This window comes from Hylobates moloch, unplaced genomic scaffold (genome assembly GCF_009828535.3).
Source record: "Hylobates moloch isolate HMO894 unplaced genomic scaffold, HMol_V3 SCAFFOLD_1, whole genome shotgun sequence".
NCBI classification, from domain to species: Eukaryota; Metazoa; Chordata; class Mammalia; order Primates; family Hylobatidae; genus Hylobates; species Hylobates moloch.
Window position 1 is genome coordinate 35,192,910 of NW_026652276.1, and position 10,691 is coordinate 35,203,600.

Consider the following 10,691-nt stretch of genomic DNA (forward strand, 5'->3'; position numbering starts at 1 on the left):
TCTTGGGCCATCAACAGCAGAAAGCACATGACCATAACAGGAATTAGATGGGGGAAATTCCCCCGTAAACACAGAAGAGCAGGATTAACTGGACAGGTGATAGCCTATACAGGAAAATAAGCACCATAGAGAAGAGGGACAGCATGTGGTCAGACTGTTAATGATGCCACACATACCTTCTGGGTTGGGTGATATATCCATGAAACTTGGAACAGTGATGGATTATATCAGAGACATTCGAATACATAGGGAGGGCAAGAGTGAATCCAACTTCAAGACAACTAAAGCAGATTATCCATTTCAACATTGAACAGGCATCCACACGGGAGAAGATCTGTTACTGATAATAAGATCTGGCTTCTTCTCCTCCCTCTTCTCCTTCTCCTCCTCCTCCTCCTCCTTATTCTCTTTTTCTTCTTCTTCCTCTTCTTCTTTTAAGAGAGAGCATCTCACTCTGTCATCTAGGCTGGAGGGCAGTAGTGTAATCATGGCTCACTGCCGCCTCAAACTCCTGGGCTCCAGCCATCCTCCCACCTCAGCTTCCCAAATAGCTGGGATTACAGGCATGTGCCATGATGTCCAGCTAATTTAAAAAAATTTTTTTTGTAGAGAAGGGTCTCACTTTGTTGCCCAGGCTGACGATCTGGCTTCTTTGACAATGGTGGGAAATTCCATTTTTTTTTCATTTACTTTGCTGGCCTCCCTTCTCAGCCTCTTTGCAGACTTCTCATCTATTATAATCTCTAAGTATATCTGTGTCCCAGGGCTCAGTCCCAGGGTTTTGTCTCTTCTCTACCTTCCATCTGTCCATATGTCAGATCATCTAGGCTCATGACTTTAGCATCTCTATGATGAAGATTCCTGTATTTATATCTTTAGACCTCACTGCTGCACTGAGCTTCAGATTCATATCCAATGGCTGATTGCACATCTCAAACATACTATGACCAAAATAGATTCATGCTCTCCTGTCTTTCCCCCAAACCCCACTAACATAAATCTCCCTCCTTACACATTCTTCCAATCTCAGTAAATGGCTCCACATTCCACCAGTTATTTGAGCCCCAAATCTAGGCATCATTCATGATTCTCTTTCCTTTTTCCTTCCACCTTCACAATCACTTTATTCTATAAATCCTGATGGCTTCTGCCCATTAACATATTCATCCACTTTTCTCTGTCTCCACTGTGACTATAATCCAAATTACCATCATCTCCTATCTAGACCACTGTAATGGTAGTTACAGTAGCTCTAGTTTCCAGACCCATTATCCAACCTGTAGGTGTAGATATTTGAACCTACTTAAGTCAACCTGATTCTCTCTCCCAGGAGTCTGAAATTTTTTGTGTAGATAAGAACACTTTAAAGATCCACCCTCGGCCGGGCGCAGTGGCTCATGCCTGTAATCCCAGCATTCTGGGAGGCTGAGGCGGGTGGATCACGAAGTCAGGAGATCGAGACCATCCTGGCTAACACAGTGAAACCCCGTCTCTACTAAAAATACAAAAAATTAGCCGGGCGTGGTGGTGGGCACCTGTAGTCCCAGCTACTTGGGAAGCTGAGGCAGGAGAATGGCGTGAACCTGGGAGGCGGAGCTTGCAGTGAGCCGAGATCATGCCACTGCACTCCAGCCTGGGTGACAGAGCGAGACTCCATCTCAAAAAAAAAAAAAAAAAAAAAAAAAGATCCACCCTCTTAGTTACTTTTTAAGTATGTAATATAGCATTATTAGCTATAGGCAGTACACTGTACCATGGACCTCTAGAACTTAATCATCTTGCATAACTGAAACTTTGTACCCTTAAAGAAATTTGAATCTTAATCAAGGAAACACATAGAAATTCCCCTCCAACATATCTTAATTTTAGGAACCTAGCAGGAACTGAGCCATTTCAAGGTTAGCACCAGGTGGAGCCAATCCAAGGGTTCCCGACCTTAAGATCCTAGAGCTTTCTTGGGTATTGTTTCTCCAAGGTTTCGTCATTCAGCTCTCCCTTTAAATTGGCGAGCCACCCAGTATCTCCCCCTAGGGAAGGGTATAGGGAAAAGTTTCCCTTGGGGACTTCTGAAGAATCCACAAAATGAGACCTAGTTGGATGTTTGCCATGACAGAGGACAAAAAAGCCTGATTGGAACATCCACAGTCCTGATATTGGTAGACAGGGACTTTGCTATTTTATTCACTATTATCTCCTTAGTGCTTAGGATAATACCTCCTTAATACTACAATACATTAACAAAAAAAAGATCGTTAAATGAATTAACGAATGTTAGCCAGGCAAAGAAGGAGGGAAGAAAAAGATTTCCAGACAGAAGTGTCATTTGAGATGAGAGAGAATGGTATGTTCAAGAAACTGAAAGCAGATCAATTTGGATGTGGCCTAGATTGCTGGGGTGGTGGTGGGGAAAGGGGTTAAAGATAAGGCAGGAGAGATAATCAATGGTCAGATTATGAACAACTCTATGCCAGGTAAAAGTTTAAACTTCCTGGAGAAGGAAAAGGGGACATCTTTTTAAAAATTTAAGCAGGAAAGAAAATGATAAAATTTGCATTTAGAAAGGTCATTCTGGCTGCAATGCAGATATCTGGGTTGGGAGAGGAGATGAACTGAAAATAGGGAAACCAGTCAGAATCTGTCGAAGTAATGTAGACAATAGACTTTGGTGGCTAGCCTAGGGCAGCATTAATGTGCTGCAGTGTTTTGAGAAGAAGTTTTAAAAGGGAAAATCATGGTGATGCGGAACTTGCAGGTAGGGACGATGTCCTCATTTCTGGCTTGTCTGCCAGATGCCATTCAGTAAACTAGGGAACATGGGGGAATAAGCAGGTGACAAATGAATGGTGATGAGTTGAGTTCTGGACAGGAAGAGTTTAGGACATGCAGGTGTGGAGGTACAGGAAGCATCTGTAAATATGAGTCTGGAGCTAAGGACAGATAAATGAGCTAGAGATGTGGATTCTATAGTCATCAGTATAACAATATAACTGAAAACATGGAAGAAAGAAGGCCCAGGACAAAACCTTGAGGGACACCAGCACTTAAGATCAGGTGGAAGATAAGAGATAGGAGACACGGGAATAATTTGGAAGCAAAGAAAATAGAATATTTCACGAATGAAGGAGCAGTCAAAAGCTGCTCTGAAATCAAGTGAGTAAAGGACTTCAAGTTTGCATTGGGTTTAGCAAGAGGGATATATCGTGAGGACTTGCTGAAAATAATTTCAATGAAGGGAATAGAAGGCGGTCAATGGGTGAGGTCCAAAGGGACAGGAAAAAGTCAAGAAGTGAGGACAGCAACTCTTCTTAGGAGTTTGTCTCTACAGGGGCGAGGGAGAAGTCAATTTCTGGAGAGGGATTTGGGCTTGAGGAAGATTTTTGTACATTTAATCTGCAAGCATATTAGCATCTTTAAACAGAGAAAGGAAGAAACCAAAAGGGAAAAGAGGGTAATAAATAGAAGATGGGACAGAAAGTGAAAAAGATTCTAAGTATTGCAAGCCAACTCCCTGTATTTCCCCATCAACGGTCTCTGCTATTTCCCAGAGTAACTATTTTGAAGTTTTCTGCTCCCCAAAAGTATTGGACTCCCCACCCCCTCTCACTACCCACTGAAGATAGCTCCTCCTCCCTCTCAGAGTATGCAGAAGCCATCAGTCAGGGGCGTCCTGGACTTTGTATATCCATGCCCATCTTTTCCTCTTGTTCTCATATACTGAAGGAAGTTTCCCAGCTCCTATTTAGAGATACTGTCCCACTTCCCTTTTCCATCCATTCCCATCCAGCTCACACAGCTTCTACTTTGTGCCAGTGTGTGATAGGCCCTGGAAACACAAAGGGGAAAAGACAGAGTTCTTCCCCTCAAGGAGTTCAAAGTTTATTGGAGAGAAAAATAGGTAACCATACTACAAAAAAAAAAAAAAAAAAAAAAAATAGGCAACCATACTACAAGACGGATAAGTGAAATAAAATATTGTTAGTGCTGCCAGGCATGGTGTCTCATGCCTATAATCCCAGCACTTTTGGAGGCTGAGGCTGGAGGATCACTTGAGCCCAGGAGTTGGAGATGAGCCTGAGCAACACAGTGAGACCTGGTCTCTACAAAACAAAACAAACAACAACAAAAAATTAGCTGGGTATGATGATGCATGCCTGTAATCCCAGATACTCAGGAGGCTGAGGTGGGAGGATCGCTTGAGCCCAGAAGGTCAAGGCTGCAGTGAGCCATGATCCAACCAGGCACTACACTCCAGCCTGGGCGACAGGGTGAGACCCTGTCTCCAAAATATCTCTATATTTATACTATTTATATTTATGTTGTTACTGCTGTGCTCAAAGTGTGAAGAGAGTCCTGAATGACCCCACGTCCCCTTTGGGCTCTCAGATAGTAAATCCTGGGTGTCTCCTAAACATCCAAAGACTAGGCCCTTTCAATTCACCGGCCCCAACCCATCCAAAAGCACCATGGTAGTCCTAGGAAAGATAATTTTAATATTGCAGGAGAAAACAAAACTCAGAATCTTCTGAGATGCATTGGACTTCATAGAAACAAAACTTTCTATAATATTTTGAAATACAAATGTACTCAATATATTTTCCTTCAGTGTTAAACATACAAAGCCTCCCATTTCATTTCAAGTGTCGTCATTATTTATTTCTTGGTAGCAAATCTTAATTGCCAGGTTCCAAGGACAAAGCTGTGGAACAACACAAGAAAATCCCCAGCATACAAGTTGGAACTGATACGACTTGATAATTGATTGGCTTAGTGGTGAGGAAGATGCCCAGATTCTTGGCTTAGGCCAGAAGGCAGGAGGAGTGGCATTAATACTTGAATATGCAAGTAGGAAGGTAAGTATGATAGACAATGTAATTACCACCATGTTGAGTCTGCTACATGAAGAGTGAAGTGTATTCATGTATGAATAACTTAAATGTATGAAATATTCAAACTATGTCAGTTTAAACATGACATTTGAAATATACAGTTTCCAATGGTTTCTTCCTTAGTAATAAATAGTCACCATCTGGGCACCATCAATAAGATGCAGGGACACCTTCCCAAACACCCAAGAAATGAAATTTGAGAAAGACAGCAGTCACTAAAGCAAATTAAAAGGACTGTGCAGCAGAGATTGCTATATGCCTTCCAATATCATTTTCCTTAACTTCCTTTTAGTACTACAAAACTTTGAGTTTTAGCTGGAGACACAGACATCCAGCTAGAGACTTTATTGTCCAGGACCCCTTGCAGGTAGGCCAATGGGACAAGCAGCTTCTGGGTTATATCATTAAAAGAAAGCTGGTTGCCCTTAATTTTCTCTTTCCCTCTTCCCTTGGGTTGGAAAGAGGATGTGATGCTTATGACTTGACTTTGACCCTGCAGCTGAGGACAATAGTCTGGGAAGGGAAAGCAACAAGTTCGAAGAAACTCAAGATGGCCAGTGGAGCAGAATCCTCTTCCCATCCTGGACCTCTGCTCATCCCCACCTCTGAACTGTTATGTGAAAGAAAAGTAAATTTCTAGCTTACGTGTGCCATGGTATGTTTGGGTCTCTTTGTTAAAGCAGCCTAGTGGATCTTAACTAATAGAAACTGGTTCTAGACAACTGTCTCCAAAAGAGGAAGTCCTGCTGGTTTCTACCACAACCGGCTGAAGATAACCACATATCCTAGTGGAACCCAGTGATCTTCATAACCTAAAGAAAATCCAACCCTCTGGAAATGGTCACATCTTCCTTGCTTTCCTATTTACCCTCCCTACCCAACCAGAGTCTATGGAAAGCAACTGCGACAAGGACGGCAGTAGCGTGACATACACGGAGCACAATGGATTTGTGTGTTTCTAATTACGTCCAATGTCATTGAAGCAGTTCAGTATTTTTCATCAAGGTATTTAAGGGAGAAAAAGAAGCAGGAATTGAAGGTAAAGGTACACTTCACCTCTTGCAGCAACATTCCATCAGTCCATCAATACAGACAACAATCTAGCAGTGAGGGATTTTATAGGCAAAGCTTATACAGAACAATGACTTTTAAAAGCCCACCCCTTGTGTACACTAACTTGACAGCAATATGCTAGTATTTGTTCTAAGAACTATTAGCACTGTGCTCCCACACATGGGAATTGTTCGCTATTTTTCCTAGTGATGTCTTCCACATTTTTTCTATTATCCACTGAATGTTATACTAAATTCATATTAGAATATAGTTTTTTTCTGAAAAAGAAGCTCCTATATTGCTAAACTGGTACACCAAAACATTTTCATTTTTTATAAGAGTTAGGATTTGTTGTTGATTACAAACCCAATAAACAAGCATCCCTTTATTGCCTCATTGACAGTTGCACAATATCTCTACCCTCGTACTGATTGAGTTTTATGGAAACTATTTCAACAGAGTAGACATTTATCATCACAGGAGAGACTCCCATTTAGACATTAACTACCTTAGCTGTACTAAAAACTCATTTTCCACAGATGTCCGGCTATGATTTACTCCTTTTTAATCAGGAAATAAATAAGATCTGGTAATAGCTTCCTGTGGCAAGGGGTACCCTTTATTATACCCCAGGAAATAGATACCAACCAGTCAGAGAACAGCCAGAGGGCTTGCCCTTCTTACCAATAAAATTGGATTTTCACTAAGCCAATTGCTATCAAGCTAATTTTTAAACAGGAAACGCATTTGGGATATTTGTAAGAAACACCAAATATACAATCTGTGAGATTTTCAAATGTGCATTGATACATATTCAAGTATTAATGCCACTCCTTCCCCTTTCTTCTGGCCTAAGCCAAGAATCTGGGCATCTTCCTCACTACTAAGTCAATCAATTATCAAGTCGTATTTGTTCCAACTTGTATTATCTTCTGAATTTGTCTACCTTTTATATTTCCAATACCGCATGCTACAGTAGTCACCATTATCTTATACCTTGTTCACTGAAACAACAAACTCCCATCCACCCCATTTTTTCTCTGCCTTGCCATCCCAGTGATCTTTTGAAAATGGACACAGGAAGGGGAACATCACACACCGGGGCCTGTTGTGGGGTGGGGGGAGGGGGGAGGGATAGCATTAGGAGATATACCTAATGTAAATGACGAGTTAATGGGTGCAGCACACCAACATGGCACATGTATACATATGTAACAAACCTGCACGTTGTGCACATGTACCCTAGAACTTAAAGTATAATAATAAAAAAAATATATATATATGGAAAATGGAAGCTCATTCCTTTTGGGAAAGACCGGAATGTGTAAGTGTGGTTTTAAAAGTCTGCATGATCTGCTCCCCTGCCTAGTTTTCTGGCCTGAAGTAGTACCTCTATCTACTCCCTATCCTGACCTCTGACACGATGTTCTGTTTATTTATAAAGCACTTACAGTTCCCTCAAATAGAACAAGTTCACTTTGCCTCTGCCTTCGCAAACACTGTTTCTTTTGCCCATAACACCCTTTCCCCACCCTCTCCACTCCCTTCCACCTTTCCTTTAGGGGCTTTGCTTTGGTTTTCAGCATTCACGTCACCTTCCTAATGAAGACATCTGTGGTTTTTCAAGACTAGACCAGGTCCCCTTCCTGCATTGTTCCCAGGCATCTAAGTGAATGCTCAATAAACTTTATCGATAACAGCATTCCTAATATTATCTAGTTAATCTTGTGGGATCTTGTTCAAAAGATTCCCAGGGGGTTGTGCTCAGGCGTGGTTATTACTCTGATTTTCAATTCTGATACACACAATGCCAGCCCATTGAACTTGATGATCTCACTAATATTGCTAGGGGCATCAGTTAGAAACTGCAATAAGCTGCTAATGTCAGAGAACAGAACTAATAGAGGCTTAGACAAAAGAGAAGCTTATTGCTGTCTCACAGAAAGGAAAGTCCAAAGATGGGCAGTTCAGGGCTGGTGCTGCAGCACACAAAGTCATCGGGGGCTGCAGCTCCATCATCTTTAGCGTGTGACTTCCATTCTCAAAGCTGCAAATGTCTCACCTTCATTCTAGATGAGAAAAAGGGATAGAGTAAGGGGATTCTTCTTGATGCCTTATTTACTGCCTTGAGTTTACATCACATTGGCCACCCATACATGCAAGAAATATTGTGGAATGTAGTCTTTTAGTTGAGCACTCTGGTGCCTCAAGTAACATCTTTCTAAGAAAGAAGGGGAAAGTGAATACTGCATAGAAAACTACCAGTTTATTCCATGGTCAGTCTAGTTTCATAATTCATTCTTTAAGAAAATAATTACCCTGTTTTATAAATTCAAACTTTATGTAATCTAATAAACAATAAATTGTTAAGAAGAGTCACAGCAAAGGCTTTTAAACCAACACATTTCGAATATGAAAGAGGTATTAGACAATTCAAATCACCTGTGATCTTTCAGGAACACATCTCTTGTGTATAGAGAGGGACATCCTCATACAAATACCTCGCTTATTCACTCATGTGTTATCCACAGTGAACTATTATTAATGGGTAACGTTGCATGTCCCACCTTATTTGCTCCTCACCTTATATAGCAGGATTATCATCCCCACTTTGTAGATGAGAACACTGAGGCGAGAAGAGGCTAAGTAACTTAGGTCGAAGAACATTGCTGGTGACAGCATCAGCATCAAAGCCAGGTCTGTGTGACATTCTCTTTACTCTGTCATAGAACCTCCCTACATAGCCAACTCTTCCGACTCCGAACAAGAACTAATGATTCTGTCACTCCAAGAATAGCATTTCCAGAGTGACACCCATGAACTGAGCCCATGCTGGCCTGTCCTTAGTGGAAATTATTGGCCACTTCATTGTGCTTAAGCATATGATGGGCGATTGAATTAGATGACTCAGGGTATTAAAGCTGGAAGGGTCTATATAAATCATTTAGCATCACTCTACTCATTTTTGAGGTGAGAACATTAAAACTGGCCAGAGTCACACCAATGAGTTGCACTGCTAAGGACTGAACATGGGGCTCAAGGCTCTCATTATTTCTAGGTGTTCTTCCTCTGCAGCACCTCTCAGTTTTCTCTTTCCAAATCTTTTCAAAATCCAGCTTAAATTCCATTGTGTTCTTACAGCATTCCATGATTTTCCAAATGAGAATTAGTCATTCTTTGCTCTCAGCTTACATTATACTTTAAACCTCTGTTTTAGCATTTTGTTCCTTCTGCTTCATATTAATTTTGTATGTTGGCCACCCTTTCTAGACTATAAACCTGTTAAGAACTTATTTTTGCATAACCTTCAAGTATCTAGTTCATTGTTTTCTCCATACTAGGTGTTCAACGTGTACTTATTGAATGAATAATGATTTAATAATATTTTAGCATTTCTTCAAGTGTTTCCATCAAAAGTTATCTCTCTGTAGGCTGGAAAATAAGCAAAACTGTGCTGATTTCTCTGTATTTGTTCTTTTCATATTGTGCTTTTTTGGTTTGTTTCCCCATTTGAAGCATCCTCCAGTAGAATGCAAGATCTGCACAAACAAACTTATTTACATTTGCCCCCGCCATCCCTAAGGCTCAGCATTGTTTCTGATACAGAGCCAGTACCCAAACACCCAATAAATGATAAACAAGTGAATGAATCGTCTCTTCCATTTCACAGACACTCAAGGTTTATGCAGTTTTGATCCAAGTCTTTCAGAAGCATGAACTCGCCAGAGATAAATACCTCAAAACAGCCATTGCATTCTTCCAAAGAAATCATTGTGGGATGTGTGAGAGCATCCAGTTGGCAGATACACAACATGGCTTAGGAAAAATGGGAGTGTGACTGTCAAGGAGAAAAGATGAGAACAAGAGTCTGAAGCTGTATCATTAACTGTTCCCACAATAATGCTGACTATCAACCAACCACAACACTTTAAAGGCACACAACGATAAGCAGTCCTTACTCATGCCTCTGGGATGGTTGATTAGGCAGCTCTGCTGATCTTGGCTGGGTTAAGTGGGTGGATCTTCTGGCCTCAGTTGGACAATATCACATGTTTAGGAAGATGTATTGATGTATAGAGGTCAGCTGGTTATCAGCCAATATAGGATACTCTTGGCTGGAATGACTGTGCTAATTCATCTCTTTTCCAAGTGTCTCTAATCACCCAACAGATTAGCACAGATAGTCTTATGTTGATGAAGAAGGTAAGAGTGATAACAAGCCTGATTTTGCAAATACTTTAAAGCCTTTGCTTGACCAATGACTTGCTTTTTGACAAGTCATTGGCCAAAGCAAGTCTTATGGTTGAGACCAGAGTCAGAAATGGAAGAGCACTATAAAGTTATGAAGCAAAGATGGAGAGGCACATAATTGGAGACATTTTTGCAAATCTATCACAAGGGCAAAGATTGAATATTACTTGCTTAAAATCTTTTGCTCCTAGTCCATACTAGTAGGCTTAATAAATATTTGTTGAACAGATACACAGATTAATGGATGTATAGATGTCTGGATGAATTAATGAAGCTAGTTTACAGAGCTCTTCACAGAGACAAGTCATCAATAACTCAACTAGTATCTTGATGACGCTAGCAGGAAAACATTTGTCCATAGATATCCATAAGATCTTACAAAAACAGAAACAAGCATGAAATTACTGGGCCCATCAAGCAGCTCTGGAGATGGGTTTTCAAGAATCCTTCTAAGAGGAATATGAGGTTTTTCCAAGGTGTCCACCTTCTTTACCTATCACA